Consider the following 22,377-nt stretch of genomic DNA (forward strand, 5'->3'; position numbering starts at 1 on the left):
ACGTTATGACCTTGATGTCAAAATACATACATTACTGCTTTTCTGGCTATTCCTCTAGAGTGAAGTATTAGAGATTAAATGTTATCTGGACACTGATGATAATTTACTAGTTTGTAGAGTATGAGTAAAATATTAAATGACATTAAAGTATTTGTTTCCAGTACAACATTAGATGCATTATTTTCCTGGTGAATATTAAAAGTTGCTTAATTTTCTATCACTGTTTCTACATGTCCTTGAAACAGACTACCCTGCAGTGAGTCCAGATGTTTCTACAGTCACTTTCCACCCCCCTCCCACCTAGGCTGGCTTTGAGTCCTCAACTGCACTTCATTGTTTCCTACAGCATGGAACGATATGCAATGAAAATAAAAAGAGGTGACTCCCAGGATAGGTGAGTTGAGCACAGAAGACCTCAAGAATAATAGGAAGCTGAGCAGTTTAATTATTTTTATGAAATTAAATTTGCATTTCCATCAAAACCTCAGATGGGTCTTTATTAAGCATTTTATTATTATTTCTGAGAATAACTTGAATATGCCTGAGTGCTTAATACCACAAAGCACAATTATCTTTGAGGCAAAGATAATTTCATAGACAAGAAAGCCTTGCTTACGTAGGTTGTTGCTGAATTCAACTCTTGCTCCAGGAACCCAGTTGATTCAGAAAGGAAATTATTTTAACTACACCATGGCAAATATTTGCAAGCAAATATGTTAAGTTATGAAGAAGTCGTATAGTTGTAGTGACAGACAAAGAGAGAGAAGCATGGAAACGTGCTGTGCAATCTTCCTCTGAGCTCCAGAGAACCTGCTTATCAGTCCAAATTTAAATCAGTTGAACATATTCAAGTAGCAATGTATTTTAGCATAAGAAGGACAGTCTTCAACAACTGGAAACATTCAAAGTGGTCTAGGTGGGCCTTTGAGCAACCTGGTCTAGAAGAAGTTGTTCCTATCTATTAGCAGGGGCACTGGAACTTGTTCTTAAGGGTCCTTTTCAATCCAATCCACAATTCTATGATTTTATCTTGCATTGAATTTTCGGGGAATTATGGCTATTTTCAGCTTCTTCAGATTGATTCTAAAAAATCTATGGAACTATGTTGTTTTCTTGGTCTGTGAATGAACGCTGAGCTATAATTTGAAGGGATCTGTGTGTGAGGATGTCATCTGCAAACTTTGTTCTCATACTTGTCATATTTTTTGAGATGTCGGTGATTCTTTTTAACTAGATGGCCTCTTCTCAATGGCCTCATCTCAATTCATTGTTAAGTGACAAATTACACTTAATGGGTTGTAGCCTTAGAGACAGAGTTCTGATTGACCTTCATGAGCTTTCTACAGAAGGTAACTGTGTTTGCTCTAGGAAGTGGAAGATAAACTTCCCACTAGGACTAGATGATATTGTGAGAAAAGACTCATCACATGTCTGTTCTTAGCAGCAGCATTCGTCTAAATTATTATATGCCTTTTCACATCTGTGTTTAATTTTCTCTAATGTTATGGTAGGCTCAGCTTTACAGACTAATTTTGACTTTGTTGATGTTTTTAGAGCTGACCTCATCTCTGAATCTAAATAAAAAATAGGTGATTTTGATCTTCAGAGATTGCTTATAGTATGACAGTTAGCAGGATAGCATCTGTGAGGATGTGCAGATAAAGAGAGTTGCAGCTGTACAGAAAATGTGTAAATATAAGACAGAATTCTCATATTTTTCTAGGAAGAATTAGTTTTTTCAGCCTATGAGTAATAAAATAAACCATGTGGAAATAGGTTTTGAAGGTTAAATTTGAAGAATTCAGTCTGTGTGTTGACTTGTGAAACAAACATTAATTTACAATACTACCATATGCTTTATATAAATGTGACACCTACCTTCACATTTCATCAGTGATTTCATGTTCTGCCTGATTGCAGCATCTAGGCCATCTGAATGGCTTGCATTTAAATATTGTTTTATTCCCCTTTGCTGCTTTTATAATATTTAATTCAACTCTTTAGATCACGACAGAGTTTAAGAGATGTGTATCTTTCCTGCAGCATCAGAAAGCCCTGGAGAAATTTTCTATCACAAGAGTAAGGATCAAATGCATCAGGAGTCACACTGTAACTTTGGCTATCAAAAGATTTTTAAAAAAACTGATATCAAATACTATTGCTAGGAAGCTCTAATTTGAAAGAGCCTCACATTTCTTGGTAGCGTGGACTCCAGTTTAGGTTTGATAACAGGAATTTAGTTCTTTAATGCTTGCTCTGACAAATCAGTCTTCCTCAGACACTGAGTGACCTGAAGTATTGAATGGTTTTAAAAAGAGTAAATGGATATTAGTGGGATGCAGTTATTATCCATTCAGATATCCCAGAATCTGAGTATTAGGAAAGAGATGTGTATTGTAAGCTATAACCAGTTCTCAAATTGTCAGTGAACTTTCTGCCTTACTGATAACCAACATGTTCATTTCGAAGCTAAGCTCCAGATCCATGTATAGTCTTATGTTTATCATATTTCATTAAAAATCTTTTCCTTCAGTAGTAAAATATCCTGGATTTATCTCAAACTTACTGTTTCTTTCTCTCATGTTTATTTCAGTTTCAGACTTCAGTTCCAGGATTCTTTCCCGGCATTTTTCCAGTTAATTGAATCTACTTACTGAGAACTCATGTATCTCAAATCAGTGTGTCATGTTGCACAGCTGGAAGTGAAACAGCTTATTTTTTCTTTTAGTTCTCTTTTTATCAGTTTTATTCTAAATTTACCATTTTATTCCTTCTAAATCCTAGCCTGCTACAACACCCATGACTGAGTCCTGAAGAACATGGAAGAACATATTCTGTCTAGTAATAAGCTGATGACAATCTTTCTAAAAATCCTGGATGTTGGTGTTTGAAATCCAGTCCAGACTCTGGACAAAAGTTTGTCATTGTGCTGTAAATGCTTGATATCCAGGTTAGCTTCTTCCACAGTGCTACACACTGATTTTTATTCTTACACATCCATGTAGTCAGCTATCATTGTTACTCACATAATGGGCCTTTGGAGAAATATAGCTAAGAAACAGGCACAGAAGAAACAGATGTAAATTTGAGTCAGCAGACAGATACTACTGTATCAGTACTTGCCTTTGGAACCAGAATCCCATTCTGTCATGCTACTTATCTTAGTATTTTACCTTTCTAGTGGTTGTTGCATGAGGTAATGTTGGAATTTAAATATTCCAGCATCTTCTAGAAAATGATGTGATCCAAGCAAAAAGTAAGAATGGATTACTATACTGAACTATACTGAAGTTACTGTCAAAATGCTTAAAATAAGATCAATAATTAAAAAAGGCTTAGATCATTCTATATTTCTCTTTTTAAGTTAGGAATAATGCTACTAAATTGTGTCCAGCTTCCACGTTCAAACCATAGAACTTCAAAACTAATAGCTTGCTGCACAGAAATTCAAAATTATATCATTACATTTATTATTCAAAAAGAACCCTGTATGTACATTCATACATACATATGCATATATATAATATATGTATGTCTCTTTATTTATATATTCCTATAATGCATTTTAGACAGGAGAATGTAAACCCTGTGACGAGGCTATGGCCTATTAACCTGTATGTTGAAATCTAGAAAATGGCTTTGAACAGCTGAAAATAGTTGTGGAAATTTTATTCTTACAAGATGTAGCAAATATAATGAAGACACAGTTATTTTCAAAATAAGAAATTAAAATCTTTCTGCTTTTTTTACTTTAAGTAACAAAAATTTTTTTAGTGCATCCTTTCAAAAAATAGAGAACACTAAATATTTGACTACATCGTGTTGATAAGACAATGAGTTCTGTATCTACAGCTCTAAGTTTTGATGCTGTATCCACTCTAGTATTACATTCAGAGAAAGCTGTAGAAACCACAGTCTCTGTAGTGGTTGAAGGTCTCTGCTGAATGTCAGCCTCTTTAAGTAACCTGTCAACAGAAACCATAATTCCTCTATGCTAAACTCAGCACCTTTTAAAGTTTAAGTAATTGTAAAAGTTGTTTTCCTTCTGGTGACAGACACATCCACTATTCTCCTAGTGGTTATGATGTTATAATATACTTAGATTGGGATTTTATATCTGCTTCTAGTCAGTGAGAAATCAGTTTCAGGACATAGAATGCAGCTTTTGTAGTCAGGAATCCCTATGTGATAGCACGTTTAAATTTGTCCCATTCTGCCTTCAAAGAAAGGAACAACAGCACTGCAGATCTCAGATGCAGAAATTATGAAGTGGATCCTGGCAGTCTGCACTGTGTACTGGGCCCTTGTCATGATGGAGCCCTGCAGGCTGCTGTGAATACTCACTGTAGCCCTGCAGAGCCTTGCAGCAGCTCTTTGCTTTCCATTGCTTAGGAGGTTTGCACTGGACTTTGCCAAGCTTTTGTTCTTGCTTCCAGTTTCTCTTGCACAAATATTCCCTGAACACTGCAGGAGTTTTAGAGACAATGTCAGCAGTAGATTATGTTGGTATTTGTGAATTCTGAATGAACTACATACAGAATAGTTAGAAAGCCATCTACCTCTGCCTGTTTCAGCTCTCCTTAAATTTAATTTGTCAGTGTTGAATAGATGGTTACAGCTGCTTCAGATAATGTTGTTCATTTTTCTCAGAAATCAGCATTATTCCTTTACAATGAGAAGGCATGTACTGCAGGAAAAAAAATCTGAAACAGGGCCTTAATTTTCAGTAGAATGTGGTTGTATGGAACTTTACCAGGTGGTTTAATTTCTGTTGTGAATTGCGGACTGTTTGCTCACTTCCAGCATGACGCCTCCGCTCATTGAACAGGAACTGCAATCTTCTCTTGGGATTTCGTATCCAAAAGTGTTTCATAGCATTTTGTCAGCAGTGGCTTGAAGACATGAATTTGTCTGCTATCTTCTAAGACACAGAGGGGAAGAAGCCTGGTTTTATACTGAGTACCTTCTTTATGTCTTAATCCTCTGATTTATTGTTCAGAAAAATAGTTATATGCAGTCATTATTATTGGGAATTCCCCCTTCAGTGCTACCCTTCTCTTGGTCTTTGTAAAATTACTTTTTTGTTGTTTTTTATAAACAGCACATTTTTACATTGAAACTGGGGGAGTCCTTTCAGAGCATATTCAATTTGGGATTTGTTTTAGACTGCTGGAAGTCTCATTAAGACAGCATAAGCTACTGTACTGAGAAGAAGTGAGGAGGGAAATAGTCAAAATGTGAAATTGGTTGTGTATCCATATGTCACTCAGAGTAGAAAGAATGTTCCTGTTAAGGAACAGTAGACGTATTTACTGAGGAACACTGTAGTACTGTGTTGTCAGAGAATTTTCTAGAAAGAGACAAAAATTCTACTGTCTTGCCCTGTGATTCAGGTAGATTCCTGCTATGTGGCTTACAAAGTGTTTAAGAGGTTTATGACAAGTTAAATATGATACTGAGTGGTTGTGTCTGAAGGGAAATTGCCATAGAATGTGTGAACAAAAAAAGAAAAGAAAATCACTAGTAGACTTAACAACAGCAATAAAACTGAGCATGAATCAGCCACAAACTGATCATCAGCTTAGTGACTGACAATTTAACCTGTCAGTGCATCTCCATTATCTTTTATCAGGTCCAGTGACTCCCTGGTTCCTTTTCTTCCCTTAACCTTTCACTCGAGGTGTAAAACTGGTGTTCCCTGCTTCTCTAACTGATTGCTGCATTCATGTTAAACTCCATCCCTTGGCAGACACACTTTAAAGTATCACGTGCAAATTGCTTAGTCAGTTTGGGAACTGATGTAAAATATTGCAGTTAGCATCCTATGTAGTCATAGCCTTGCTTTGCAACCCAGTTCTTCCATCTGGTTGCAGTTCATAAATGGAGTGTTCCTCTCTTCTGATTCTTAGAGCTGTTAGAGTTTTTGTCTTCAGTTGATGTTAAAAAGCATGTCAAGAGGCAGCTTCTTAATCGCAAAATTGATGTTTCTTTTTTTTTTTTTTAGTGGAAAATGAATTTAAATAGCAGTAAGGAATGATACGTTACTCTCTCCAAATATCATACATGCTTTTTAACAAAGATTCGGGGCAAGAACCTTAACTAGATGGCTCACCGATGATTTTTCACCTCACTCGCTTCCATTTGGCACGGAGGAAGAAAAGATATCCAGAAATACAAGAACTGTCACTTTAAATAGACTAGGAGTACTCTGCCTCATATTCCTGAAATGTTCCTTATAGTTATTGCTTGTCCCCTACTACTAAATATCTTATAGAACGTACTAGTGTCAGCTGGGCTTTTTTTTTTTTCCACTGTTGCATATGACACTATATTTTGTCTTCAAGAGAAAATAACACACTGATAGCTTTTACTTTTCAATCCCATATGATGTCCTGCAAAGAAAAACCTGTAAAACCAACGTGAATTGCCTGGGACGGGGGCAGACACTGCTCAGGGACTGGCTCCACATCAGTCAGCAGATGGTGAGCAGTTCTCTTGTGTATCACTTGCTTTGTGTGTGCGTGTATATGTATTATATATAACACACTCATAATAGCAATGATACTATACATTATAGTATATGTAAACATTATTTCTCTTTTCTATTTTAGTAAACAGTTTTCATCTCCACCCATGAGTTTTGTGTGGTTTTTTTTTCTGAATTTCTCTCCCTTCCCACTGGGAGAAGAGGAGACTGAGTGAATAACTGTGTTGTTCAGCTGCCTGCCAGGTTAAATTGCAACAGAAAAAATCTTTCAAATACGGAAGAAAAATCTTGTCTCTAAAAATACTGTATTAACTCTTAGTAGCTTTGGCAAACATGAGTGCAGGCAGGGATGGATTACACACTTCTCAGCTTTTAATAAACAGTGGCTGGTTCTGAATTTGTTCACAGCAAATATTATTGCTGTGGCAAAGTTACCTTTCTGGTTTGCCACAGAAACTATTTACTCTTGCATTTTAAAACTCATACCCTGGAAAAGAGAAGATTTGCTTCTGTCCCAGGATTCAAGTCTATGTATGATTGAATGGACTCTTCATGTATCAAAATAATTGTTTCTCATGAATAGTACAAATAAATATCTTGAAAATGAAGGAGAAAGAAAGGAAAAAACAGCACAAAGAAGATTTATTTTGTCTGAAAGTCTTGGAGGCTGCCTGGTTATTATCACTGAAAGTCACTGTTATGTGTGTAAATCTACATTTTGGTTTATAATAGGCTTATGTAGTTGTCTGGTTTATCAATGCCAATACTTAAATACCCTTTTAACAACTCCCTTCTTGGTTCCTAAAAAGTAAATAACAGAATTAGTAGTCAAGAATATTCTAAAGATAAAGAAAGGTTGAGTCAAGTGAATTGCTTTCCTTAATGTTACACTGGTAATTTCTCATGTCTTAGATCTAACTTGAGGAAGCTAGCTTGGTGCTTTTATCCTTCAAATACTCATCCTCTCAGAAGACAACAAGTAGAGAGGGAAAGGGAATTATGGCATCATTTTTGTGGTAGTAACACTTGCCTCCTATGGAATCTGAACTGAGGCAAACTTTACAGTGGTCACTGAACAGACAGAGCTACTCATGAGTTGGAAATGTTTTGTAATGGACCATTTTAGATAATTAACCTTCTGTAAGTGGTTCTGCTGTCTCATGACTCTTTTGAATAATAGAATTTGAGTAATGGAATACCCAAAGTAATTGTTGTAATGATTTTCTATTTCAACAGATATATTAAATAAGTGATAATTAAGGGAACATTTTAAATAGATCATGGTTTTAAAATTAGTCTGTAATTCTGGAGTGAAATTGTTATTAATCTTTTATAACATAAGTATGAGGGCAAAAATTTGTCCTTTAATTTAATGACCAGAATGAATTTCACTAAAAACTTTCCAAAGGAATATTAGACTGATTTGGCATTGTGTCTTGCAGGCAAATGTGAATAACAGGGGATATGAAAAAATGCAGCCACTGTGATAGTGAAAGTCTACTCAGGGTTCTGTTTAATTCATTTATTTGAATACTAAGTCTCTCCTTTTAACCAAGCTAATCCTATTCTCCAAAGCTGATTTGATTAAGACTAGAGAAGTTAGTCCACAGGATCTCTTGATGCTGTAAGGGAATGGAAACTTTTCTTATTTTGAATAGTAATTTTGTGTACCCTCAGCGTCACTGTGTATAGAAATAATGAAAGCATACGGCTACACTAATCCATCTTGAGATTTCAGAATGGAAAATTTGGTGTCATATTAAAATCCACTGGATTCCTTTTTAAAGCTGTTGTGTAATTTGTTTTCACGGAGAGAAATACTTTTGTTACCGAGTGGCATTAAAATGACAGAAATGGCTGCAGTTCAGCTGGAGCTGTTACATAATGTGCTGCGTGGCTTTCTCCTCTTGTCCAACTCATTCCACAGGAGATGCTCATGTTGTGCATGTGGTATCTATATAAATACTCCAGTGTGCCTCAGCTGAGTCTCAGTAGAACCATTGTGTCCCCAGAGTTTAAAGCTGCAGTGAGCCAGTGTTTCAGTTAGAGTAATTGTATTAGTTCTTGTGATAATAGGCAAGCTTTGCAGCTGGTCCACAAATAGGTGAGTTAACTAGAGACCCACACATTGGTATGTTTATTGCAAGATTACTAAGAAAATTGAGCCATACTTTTAAAAAATATATTTGAGCGCCTGAAATACACTCTAAGGAAAATATCATTTATCTTGTAATATTTTTTATTTTTTGGTGAACTGTACCATCAACTTGCAAATATGACTGGAAATGCAGAGTGAAACTTCTAACTGGTGTGGTTTCACTGCTGTTGCACCACAAGCCCACTTGATAACAATCAGATCCTTAGCAAAGCTAAATATTGTATCTGCAACTCTCCCTTGCCAAAAACTAGTGGCCTTACAACAAAAAAAGTGCTACTGTATCTCTATCACACCTTAGCGACTTGAGATATCTACAAATGGGCTGTGCAGAAGAGGGAAAATCTTATTCTGGCAGGTTTGTTTTTGTTTCACATTCAATATTATTTTGCAGCCCTTCAATGATGTAAAAGATTGTTTGCTCTAATTCAATAGCCTTGTGCAGTGAAGAGGAAAAAATGTCATTGGTGTATCTACAGGATATATTCTGCAGGAAGAAATAAATGATATTGTTTCATTCATTACCCTAAGGGGGTAGCAAAAATAGAGTATATCTGCTGGGTTGCTCTGAAGCAAGTTTTTAAAATCAATTTAATATTCTATATAAAATACGCAAACACTGAGACTCCTTCCTATGGGAGACTTAATCTACCTGTCTTGAGTACTTGAAATCTGTTTCTGACGTGAATACTTGAAAGTTCTATATCATTAATCTATTTACACCTAAAGGCATTTTCCTTTTCACCTCCTTGAAAATTTTTCATTATGTGTTTATCATATTTTTAGATAGTTGTGCTTAATCTTAATTTAAACAGTCTTAGTTGCATTAGTATTTCCTCATAAGATTTCAGAATAGCACTCATTTCTTCTGTGTGTTGCTGTATTTCTCCTATAAAAACTGGTGTTTTCTGTTCAGTCTCTTCTCTCTCTCTCTTTTTTTTTTTTTTTTAATAATCAGATAAGGACTTCCTTATTGAGGTTGTAGTATGAAACTAGGGACAGTCTGTCTCATATATTTTTTCCTACTTGTGTCTAATTTGCTGTCAGATTTCTCTGAAAACTCTTGCTGCTTTAGATGTTTAACTATGTTTAGGTTGTGGTTGGACTTGATGGTCTTGGGATTTTTTCCTGAACCTGAGTGATTCTATGATTCTATGACCTCAGGTATTTATTGAAAAGGCCTTGAGAAAGATACCACATATTCACATTGAACTGTGTATATGCAGTCTGGCTCACTTCATAACATGATTGATTTTCACAGTCAACTTTTCTCCTTCACTGTCATTTCTGACTGGTGAGATTTTGATACAGGTTTATTTATTAGTCACGGAATCAAAGAATGGCCTGGATTGGATGGGAGTGGGATCAAGTTCCAACTCCCCTGCTACAGGCAGGGCCACCAACTTCCAGAGCTGGTACCATACATTTATGAGTATTTTGACTGAGCTTCACTTTGTCTTCTGTTATGTGTTAACCACTCACTACTACCAGGAATCCAGACCACTGTAAAATATTTGTGTGTCATAATAAGAATCTGGACTTTATTCTCAGCATTAGTAGATCTAGCCTTGTCCAACACACCTGGCTCAGATGCTCATTGCCTCTTAAGTGAAGGGGCTATAACTTGCTTGTCATTTAAAATGAAGTTTCAGGATCAGGTTCAGTGATAGAAGACTTACAACACTAAACACTGAAAGAGATGGCAGAGGGAAAGAAACATCTATATGTACTTTCATGAAAATTGAGTAATGAGGGAGCTTAGTTGTATACACACATAGAAAAGCAAAAATCACCATATGGATTCTTTTATTTCATTATCCTTTATTGGAAATATATTTTAACATTTGTCCTGTTTCATCAGACACTGAAGCATGTCATTGGAGCAAAGTAAGCAGATTCATGTGTTTGGTAAATTCTGTTTTCAGCTCTGATTTTCTGTAGTGTCACTCTTGAACACAGAAATCTTCTTGTCCAAGCCAGGTTCATTTTTGAAAAGATAGATGGAGTTTCATTGTCTGACAGACTGAATCCCTCTAGGATATAGTAATGCTCTGGGTTCTTACAGGTGGGACTTCAGTAACAGATATGAAAGAACAGAGATGGTAAGCATCAGTGTCACCCTTTCAAGGACAGACCAATCTGAGGTATGAAGGAGATTTAGTTCTCTGTTCTACAGAACAAGGTAGAAACAGGCAGAATAGCATTTTGAATCATCAGTGCTATTGGCAATAAACCTGTAATATCGTTTTTCTTTATACTAAAATTGATTTACTGGAAGAACTTTCCAAATAAAGCAAATTTCTGCATTATTATACTATTTTATATCATGGGCAGAATTGCTACATTGGGATGCTGATTTGGACTTTAAACTTGTAAGAACAGTTAGGCAATAAAATAAAAGCCCAAGGGAAACTGCTAAACTATCTCCATTCCAGAATACATATACATTCATTAAAAGTGAGTTAGGTTAAAAGAAATGTGTTCTTGGACAATAAAAATCTATGGTCTTTTCTTTCTCAATAATTCTGCACAAATGGCTCGCTGAGGATCATGACATCTTATTTATCTGGCATTCATTCTCTGATATCTGCTAAAATACACAAATGATGTTTATGGAGCAAAGTGTTAGAATTTCCTGGTATAACCAACCTATTGTGGATATTCTTCAGTGTTTTGTTTAGTCCCTTGTCAGGCTATGTGTGTGATCACAGATGACTGAATCTGTCCCTTTTCTCAGCTGCATATTTTCATATGAGGGAGATAATTTACTGTTTACCAAATCTTAAAGTGAGCATCTACTTATTGGAGTGGGTAGAAGGAACATCTTGATGAAGATAGGAAGGAGAGGCAGTTATCTGTACAGCTAAATATTTCTATTGTACTTTGCTTCTTGATAAACACTGATCTGGAGCTCTTTAACTAGATCTCACTGAAAGATACTTTGGTTTTGGATCTATGTAAGCACGTAGCACAGAAAAAACTGTAACTCTGAGAGAATCTATGAATATGGAAGGAGAAAACAATTCTCTGTGAGCTTTCCCATGCGCTCTAGTGCCAAAACACCCATCAGAACATTGTTGGAGAGAATGTAAATGAGGGAAGAGACCTTCTGTATATATCCTTGGTGATGGAAAAATTTATTGAGTTCTCATTTCCAAATATTAATATTGATTTAAAAAACAAAAAACAAAACTGGAGTTAATTCAGAGATAAATCTAATGTCCCCTTAGAAAGCTATAGAAAGTATTCCCCACAGGGAAATCTACTGCTTTGTCTGCTTAAGTCATTGGAAGAAGTATTTAAATTTGGCTGAGTTATGGTGGGTGAGGACTTATGTAGAGAGAAAAACATAGGTGCAGGGGAGCTGGTCCAAACACACATCAGAAAAAACAGCTAAAATTTAAAGAAAATACATTCACACCTGATATAAAAATATGTTGTAGCTAAGGAGACTGATTTTTGCAGTAGATCAGACTGGTAGGGAGTGTACTGGTTATTTATACTGTCCTGATACATTTAAGCCAAGACCAGCTGTCTTTGTGGTAAAAAATGCATTTATCTGTTACGAGTTATTGATAATTGTATGAAATTATGTTTAATATGACACAGAAATTAGACTGAATTTCCTAATTGATTTATAAGATTTAATAAATAAATAAATAAAGTATACAATCCCTAAGCCACTAATAAACCAGGGAGGAAGAAACTTAGAAACTTATACTGAGTTTATAATACAATGAATTATATTCATGCAGATTTTTATTTATGCTTACCAGCTTGGCTCTTTTGATTTTTTTTCTTCGTTTGTCAAATAAGAGCTCTTCACAACCCAGTGACCGAGTAGGAATTGTACAAGTCATGAGTAGATAGAAGCTTCATTTCATTTCTCTAACAGTTAGTGTAGCCTTATCTGTTTCATCTGCTCTGCTAGTAATTATCTTTTTTGAATATTTAATTCAGCAAAGAAATTGTTGCCTTAGGCTCCTTTCTGCAAGGTGCTGGACTGCTTCTTTCCATTCAATTCAGAGAGGGCTGAGGTTATGAAATACTTTGCAAAATCTATCCCTAATTAATAATTTTGAAAATCATCATTAAAAAAAGCTTATGGTATCACAATACCACATGTCTACATGAAGAACATAATTAAATATTCAAATTAGTATTTCGTAACTACTGTTGTGTGAAATGCAGGAAATCACAAAGTGAATGATGGGCTTGCTGATGTGCTGATGCTAAAGTGCACTTATTTGAAATCAAGATGGAGAATGATCTTATCACTTTTTGATATTTCTGGTATGTTGAATGTATGCTCTGCTGTCTTCTTGTGCTTTCCATTGCATTGCAGGTGAAAACATTCACTATTTTACAAAACTTCTCATTGACTCCAGCAAATGCGTTTTCATTTTTGGCATTTATCCTGATTCTGCGCTACAGCTAAGAATGATTTCTGGCATATTTAGCATATTTTTTCTTTTCCAAATTATTGATGAAACAACCTTTGTAATTTTTCTTTCTCATACTGATTACTGGCTTGTTAGAATCAAACAACCTTTTTAATTAGTGTTACTGAGATACAGTGGATGTAACAGATTCTGAGGCCGTATTTTGAGATCTGCTTGCTTCTGCAAGAGTTAAACATTATGACTGGGAGCATGCGTTTTCATGATGCATTCTTTAATTTTCTGCTTTCAATGAATTTAATATTGCTATGTGGTGTAAAAATGTGAAGGATGCATTTGTTTTCAGTTCTGTTGCCAATAGTTTTACAAATGACAGTTCAAACAGAAGTGTAATAATAGTTGTGGAGTCTGTTAAGCATAACTACTCAATTAGTTACTGGTAATACTTTTAAAATGTATATTTGAACTTCATTACACTGAACTAAAGTTAATTTTCAGTAGGGAATTATCTCAGATGTCTTTATGTGTTTGAGACATATGTCTGAAGTATATCCTGTTTATCAATGTACTGTGGTAATGTGCCATCTACTTGTAAATGGAGATTACTATGTCTCTTGAAGCTATGACAGCCCCTGCAGACTGAAGAGAAATAGTTAAAGAATAGTTTGTAAAAAAATTAGTTAATATATGTTCTGAAAAGATTCACAGTGTCTATGTTTTTGAATAGATTAGATGCTAGAAAACGAAAGCTGCTTGCTTGAAGACTTCACAGGGCATCTTATGTTTCCTCCAGAATGCAGTTAATGTTGGTTCAGCTGTATGGTGAAGTAATTGCAACTTCTAAACTGTCTATATACTCAGAGATGCTCTTCTGCACTGGTCAGCAATATGAATTTCAGGTTCATAGATTTCCATTTCTTCAGTGAGGATTTAGCAAAGAAAGCTGAAAGTTTGATTTGCTAAGTTTTATTATTACATAAAAGAAATTGATGATGCTGCCATGCCACTAGAAGGTAAAGAAGCAGCCTTTATAGGTTATAAGGAGGATTTTTTTCATGTTATCTCAGGAATTCATATTAGTTGAAAATTTTTGTTGCTCCTATAATAGATGTTACTATAATTGATGTGGAAATACAGACCTATTGACATTGTTGCCAACAGTGAAATGTTAAGCTAATCATCTAATATCACTTTATGTGAAAAGCATGCAACAAATGTGGGTCTGACTTAGTCTAGTTAGACTGACCTGCATGACCTGTGTATCCCTGCAGAGCTTAACTGGAGTTCACTGACCTGGCTTCTGCTATTATTACTTCAGTCTGACAGTTAAGAAGGAACAGTTGTACTGCTTTAGCTATCATCAGAACACAGCCACAGCAAATCACTGAATACTATTTTCTTCTTGAATATGCTCGGACGCGAACACATGCTTTTGTTTGTTTTCATTATTTACTTATTTTGTTCATGTTCTTTTTATTTTTTTGAAACTAGTATCATAATGTAGCAAAAGATAAATGACAATGCTTTCCATCTGTCTAAACTTCTAGTCCTCATCTTAGGTCTTCTGAAACTACTGAACAGTTGTTACTGAATAGAACAATGGTAAGCTCTATGAATGACACTTAATTTCGTTAGTATTTTAGTAGAAGAGTGAATGTTGAAGGCCAGTAAGTGCATTCAGGATAGAAATAATTTCATGCAGATTTTTTTATCCTGAGCTTTATAAAAAATCCTCTTTGTGGGGAAAGGCTTAATGAAGCCTTTTCCTTCCTTACTGTAAGGAAAATATCAAGTGGATCTCAAACCTTTTTGAACAGCAGATAATGCACCTGTGAGTGGTTGCTTCTCTTCCAGTCCCCCCAGACTTGATGTAATGCTTTTTTTCTTGATTATCTAGTATACACCATCCTTTTTCTTGTGGTACCATTAGCATATTTATCTTTTTTTCTGTGGAAATACCTCATAAAAGTACTTTGACACCTCCCCAGAATTACATTAAATCATTCATTATGTTATGGATGATCATAATTGCATCTCATTGAGGTATAATAATTCACAATACTGACAATAGGCCCCGAATGCTGGGTTATTTTTCTAGGACTTCTATTAAGCAGATTTAGAGAACATTCAGGTGCTTGTTTTATTACATGTGTAAAATAGAGAGTAAGATCAGAACGTTCTGTTTCTGTAGTTAGAACTTAGAGGTTGCATCTTAGAACATGCAGAAGGATTTGTTGGCTTGTTTATTCTGTGAATTCAGGTTGAAATTTTGGCAAGTAACTAATGACTATGGGGCCTTACTGCTGGCAAATAGATTCCATTATTTGGTATTTTGCAATCAATGTATATACTGATGTTATAGTTAGGAAATTTACAGAAGAATTAAGCTAACAAAGTTGGTATGTTATAGGAGAGTAGATGGAGCTTAGTGAGCTAGGCTCACTGAAGGTTTCCACAAGGAGTAATCTACAAAGGAGATCCTTCTCCAGTGGTAGACAGCTCTTAAATGCAGTCTAGGAGCACAGGAGAATTGCCTTGACCTGTCCTCCCAGGGCTGCCTTATTGCTGGCCTCGGGTGGTAAATCAGAGGTTCAGGCTGTGATTCAGCAGTTTTCATACGGGTATATAACCAACAGCATGCTTTGTGTCTTGTTTTATTTTCTACTGTCTTTTTGTTGTTGTTGACATTTCCTTGCTTTATTTAGCTGTCCTTTGACAAAATCTTAGTATGAATCTAGTACTGATATAGCCACCACTCACGAACTGTTCATTTTTATCTCTGATGTAACATTTTTTTTTCCTTCCTTATAATGATTTATTTGCTCTTTTGAGATCATCAGATACTAACTTCATTGTGTAATAATGTCAAGTTCTCAACAGTTTTTGTTTTGCATTAGAACAGAAATTGCACCTTGAGAGCCATGTTTTTGTAAACAAGTCTGATGCATGTGCCTTCGATAACATTTATTTTGCCCTGACATAAGTGATTATGTAAAATATTTAGTGTTTGCGTGTAAGAGGGAAAAACATGTTTTTACCTCTTTATTCAAGGCACATTCCATCATCTCACAGCTTTCTGAATCAGACAGTTGAGAGAGTGGAATGTACATTGTAGATATCCCACATGAATATTAGGAATACAAAACTGAAAGTATGATCGTGACCTTAAGCATACCTGTGACAATACTACACTCTATTCCCCTGGTTTCTTCAGCCTGACCCTCTCTCTAGGTTCCATTTCCATTCAGTAATGTTTTGTGTTTTGGTTATTCATGAAATGAATATACCTAAAAAACAGCTGTATACCCAGAGGAAAGCAAGAAGACAGATAGGCCTATTTTTTTATTTTTATTTTTTTTTTGACTGTGGAACTGCATTCAACTTCAGTGGATTTGCTATTCGAGTCTCACAAGAGCACTTTTATTAAAACCTATCTACTGCTCAGAGCTGTGGTGGTTTTTCTGGTACTGCTATCTGAGAAACTGCAGTGTAAAAAATACACTTTTGATCAGCACTGCTTGAAATATTGTCCTGAGTTGAAATCAAATGATACAATGAAACCAGGAAAAAAAATCAGCAAAGTATGTCTGTGAGAGCATGAAACAGTGAAAGGAAGAATTGATAAACCCTTCAAATTTGTCTTCAAAATTTCTTTCCTTTTTTACATTTAATTCCCATTTCTCTAACTGTTCTTTCACCTATTCTGTGTTGGCTTCCTAACTCAGTTCTTTGCAACTCTCATCATCTTTGCTTGGGCTGATGTTATATTTCTTCCTGTAGCTAGCTTTAATCTTAGAGACCACGTTTGTGTGAGGCAAATAAGCGATTACGTGGCACAGAGACTATTTATCCTGTGTGTTAGCCAGAGAGGATGGCATTCCAATCCACTTTCTGATTCCCATCAGCTAATGGTGGTAACAGATCTAACAGAGATGCAGTTGGTAGTTCAGATACAGAGCAAAGAAAAACATGCACATCACTGTAGTTATGTCTTTTATTACTTGTAAGACAGTCTGTCTTGGTTCTAATGTCTCTGTCAGGACCTGAGTTTCACTGTGCATAGATTGTCCAGGTGAAAGAGCTGCAAGGTGAACTCTGTGGAAAGGCATCTAAATACTTCTCTGTGATGAGATGAATCTGATACTTTTCCTTTCCAATCATTTTAAATCTACTAATCTGGAATTCAGATGAGAATGCTCTCTGAGGAAAAACTGAGACACTGTTGGTGGAAGTTTTCCTTTATGAGAATATCAGCAAGGTCCTGTCATAATGAAAGAAGTACTAGATCTTATATTTGTGGTTTGTACCATGAGCCTGGTGATTCTGTAGAGGTCCCTTAGCTTTCCTTTGGCTTACACTCCCACTACTGAGGTTCCAACTTGCAGTTGCTGCTGCAGATCATAACGCGGACACGTGGTCCCATGCAGAAGTGGGAAATGCTGTGCTGACAGTTGGATACTGGGTGTTTCAGTTCTATCTTGAAAACAACAAAACCCAAAGCACTAGAATTAACAAAGAGTAGCCCTAGCATGTGGCCTGACTCAATCTTATTTTGTTCTGACCTTTTCCTTTAATCTCCTTTGCTGACTGTATTGGTTAATCTTGCTGTCTTCCCTTGAATATATATCCTGCTGTCACCTCATCTTGCCAAATGGTACGTTATCAAGGTTTATTTTATTGTCCCATTAACACTGCTATATTCACAGCAAAATTACTTCTTCAGGACTGACCTCTTTGTGGACTATAGTTTCAGTGTCTATACTTGATCTCTTTCTTGAATTGTCCTGTTGTAAATAGATTCTACATACAATTGTGGGATATGAAGGATGGATTTACCAGGAGCGATAAACACATAGCTTTAATAAACTTAGTGTCTTCTTATACTAAGAGTTTATTATTGCCATGTTGATGGGATCCAAATTCTAGTACCTCCTATCAATCATTATTTCATTGTTGCGACTCATTCTGTACACTTGCAGATTTCTTCCTCAGTCAGGTGAGTCCTCCTCTGAGGGTGGTCTTTTGGTTTAGAGAAATCTTACATCTAGCAAGCATGTCTTTTGGGAGCATTTCATTCATTATTGAGAAAATGTTTCCAAAAGATTATCCTTTGTACAAATGCTCACTGATAAATTCTAGTGTAACCCATAACCTTAAATAAGGCATTAATTTAAAATGTTTTTCTCTTGAAAATTTACTTTGCCTCAAAACCCACTGCATTCCTTGACTTAATTGTTTGCGCTCACATTGTTGGTTACAATTTCTCTTCAGTAACATATTTTGCAATTGAGAAGCAAAAGAAAATGGCTGAATATTTCACAGTGATTATTTTTTTTCTAATGATGAAATAGGAGAGAATTAAGGTCAGTAAGAAAGTCATATGAGCAATAGGTATCCAACTGGCTCTCCACAACTCAGCTTGCACTGTGAATGAGACAAGAAAAGAATTATTTGCAGAGGCCTGTCATGCAAGTCTAATCATCTTTGATCAGCTTCTGATTTTTCAAATGTAAGCTCTTATTGTTCTTTATATTGTGCTTGTTTTGTGCGTGTTTGAAATCTGGATTTTGCAGGTTTGTAATTACGGATTGATGTCTTCCAAAACTCTCTAATTTTTAACCAAACTTTCACATTTCTATATGCAGTTCTTCTCTGTATCAATAGAATTTAAAATTGCTTAGCAAAATTTTTTATTTTATTTTATTTTATTTTATTTTATTTTATTTTATTTTATTTTATTTTATTTTATTTTATTTTATTTTATTTTGTGAGATGGGTAGCAAATAGAACAGATCTTCATTTCTATTTTTCTTCTGTTTGGTTTTAGCGATTTTCAGATAAAGATCCAAGACTCTCAGATGATTATTATAGGTGTCTCCTTATCCATGTGGATAGTCTCACTAAACTTGTAGATGACATCTGTTTATTTTTTATTTTTTATTTTTATTTTTTCAGGTATCTGTTTATAGGATTAGGATAACAAATTACAACTAAGGAATTTATTTGTAGAATCAATTGCTTGTTTTCCATGAGGGAGTAAAAAGAGAAATCTACAGCAAAGGAAGTCATATCTCACCTATTTTCTTTTTAATAATTTTTTTTTTTATATCTTCTAAACAGAGGAAGTATTCTGCGAAGCCTAAATCCCATTTCCACTGAGATGCTGACCTCATTTATTCCCCTGGGACAGGAACCAGATGAAAATTAGGTTGCTTCACCTTGAGGGGAATAAAAGGTCAGATGCCTCTGACGTGAATGTTCTAAGAATGGAGTTAAAAGAACCAGTACTCTCCTAAAAGGAAAAAGAAAGGGGAAACGAGCGTCCAAAATATACAGCCGTAATATTTGTTTGAGAGAGAACCTATCTCCTGCTCTGACAGTATCTTTTCTGTTAAACTATGCTTTCAGCCTCCTTCTGGAATGTCAGGACAAGAACATCCATGATAATTAAATAGCTTTTCTTCTCCTAAATTGTGCTGTATTTCAGTGTCTTCAGCTGTCTTCTGCAGCTTCTATTGCCTTACGTAAGGAGGAAGCAATCATGTTAACTTCAGATTTATCTGGCCACCTTGGGACCTGCTTACTTGCTCTGGGAGGTTTTTCTTCTTGTGGAGTGTTGACCTAATGACGCCTCTATTTCAGTGCTGAACTTTCCTGTTTCATACCTGCCCATACACAGAGAGAAGTCTAAATATCTGCAGTTCTGCTTAGGAAGGGTGAGAGATGGCACATTGTTGGAAAGAACCTGGAGTCCTCCTCCCCCTGCCCTTCTCTGTACATTTATAAAAGAACGTGAATAAGCCAAAAATCACAGAAAGTTTGATTAAACCAAACATTTCAGGATACTGTCTTAATTGATAGGATTTGTGTCATGGCAGGATATAGAAGGAAAAATTCTTCTGTAATTCAAAGGATATATTTCATTCATTGACTTCAAAACCTGTGATGTCAGAAAAAAAGCATTTGATTGTTTCTAGAGATGAGAGCATGATTTAAGAATCCTCGTACCTTATTTTAGTAGAAATAGCAGGCTGAGAATATAGATCTTCTGCTTAGAAATGCACTTCACATTAGTGACTGGTAAGCTAGAAACAATTTATGGGTATGAATAGAGGTAGATACATAGGCAGGTAGAAACGTACAGAACGTTTTACATTCTTTTTTATGAACTAAAGCATGTAAAAAAACAAACAAACAAACACACACAGAGAAAAGTAATTAATAGTGATAACATACACTTTTTAAAGCAAAGGCTGATGGAGGGTAGTCTGTTTTGTTTTCTAACCTTAGGTGTACCCCTTTTAAGTTGGCACAAAGCAGTGTCCTTAAATGAGTTCTTGCAAGTATAGAGCTAATTGGATGTTCAGCTTTGTTTACTGTAAGGGAAACAATCCTGGTACATTCTTGTAATAAAACTAGCTTCACTCTTATTTTTCTACATAGCTACTGTCAGGCCATATAGTATTGATCTTTAAGACTAGAAATGTGAATGTTGAAAAAATCTGTACTGCTCTTGGGACATGTGCTTTGTAGAGCATGAGTGAGAGATTTCTGTTCTCATAAGCCCCAAACATATCTCTGCAAACACAATTAAAAATTAAGAGAATTAATGACTGAAAGTCAAAAGATGTTCCCTCTTGACTGTGGTGAGATTTGGTTTGTGTCCAAAGGATAAAGTGGCCATGTATCTCAGTTATAGTGGAATCTTTATTTACATTGACCAAACCAGGACCCCAAAAATATCTTTAAACACACCTGTCTGCATATGCTTAATTGCAAAATCTTTGTTTACAAATATTTATTCATGGTTGTATTTGTTACTGATGAATATGTGTTATTGCTGAATAGGCAACACAGTCAAATAACATTCATTCACAGGAAAAACATCCAAGCAAATGCACTGGAATAAAAGAAAGTTTCTTAGATATTGAAGAAGTTGGTAAGATTGTTGTTCAAAGTGAATTTTAGTGGCACTTGTCTGATGTTTCATCATTAAACTTACTAAAGCCTTGAAGCTATTGTGAGAAGGCTTTTATATATGACTATCAATAAGGCACAGCATTCTAAAATTATTCTAGCTATTTACTTAGAACAGTGACAGAAAGAAAACTATTAGTCTGTCACTTCAATGAGTCTCATGCTAAATATTCAAAAGCTAAATTAGAAAGAAGCTATATGGACATTAATAGACAAATTTGCCTGTAAATAATTCTTTAACATTAATTGAACCCAAACCAAGCTGGCAGGCTGAATAAACGAATGCAGACAGAATGAATGTTGTTCTGTGCTTCATCCATTACATTTGACAGTTCAATTATAATTTGAAAGATTTATAGACTGGTTAGCATGCTTCTTGTTTGTGAACTTTGTGTATTTATGTAAATTGCCTCCAATGATAAACACGTTTGGAGAAAAGCATGGCCATTCAATCCAGGCTCACCAGGTCCATGAAAATGACACCATGTCCATGTGTGGACTTTGGTTCCTTATGTAATTATTCTTGAAGATCTCTTGGATATAGAATTTCACTTCTTCAGGAATGTTGATGTCTTTGTAATGTGGAAATTTTTTGGTTTTTTTTACCCTATATGCAGGTGAGGGAATGGGTTCCTTAGTTGTGAGTGTCCTGCTCTTTCAGCAGCCCTTGTATCCAAGTTGCTTGTAGTTTACTCCTAAATTGATTGTGATTTGTGCAGGAGAGAATGGTTTTTGGACTCTACATTGAGTCATATCAAGACATATGAGTGAGGTAATCAATTCAGAAATATTATTTCATTTTAAGGTGTTTCTTGACATCAGTATTGTACCAGAATTATTATTTTTACTATTTTATATGTTGGGGGAAAAAAGTCACTAGGTCTATTTTTGTAGTGCTCTAATGGTTTGCCTTAATGATAGTCCTGTTTCTGGTAAGATCTCAAATTCTTACAATTTAGGTCACTGAAACCCTAAACAATGCTTCTCTTTATGAAAAAAAATTAAGAGCACTCTTATTAAGGAAAAACAAAATAGCTATGATTAGAGAGGTTATTTAGTATAAGAGCTCAGTTTGCAGACTGAATTCTGCTCATTAGAGTGAAGAACTGAGACTGAAAAAATTAGATAGCTATATGATATGACTGTTTCATTATGGGTAGGCTGTAATGACTTGTAAATGGCTGACATGGATTTTAAAAATGAAATTCTACCTCCTTAATCAGATTTTATTGAAGCCTCTCCAGAGTTTTCACCAGTCCAAAACAACTGCAAATAAAATAGCTTGCAATTTCTTATACTTGATCTGTTTATACCATGCCTTAATAGTGTGCCTTTCATGTAAGTATAAGAGCCTTAAA

This window comes from Coturnix japonica, chromosome 3 (assembly GCF_054131305.1).
Source record: "Coturnix japonica strain WE chromosome 3, WE-NBRP24, whole genome shotgun sequence".
Lineage (NCBI taxonomy): Eukaryota > Metazoa > Chordata > Aves > Galliformes > Phasianidae > Coturnix > Coturnix japonica.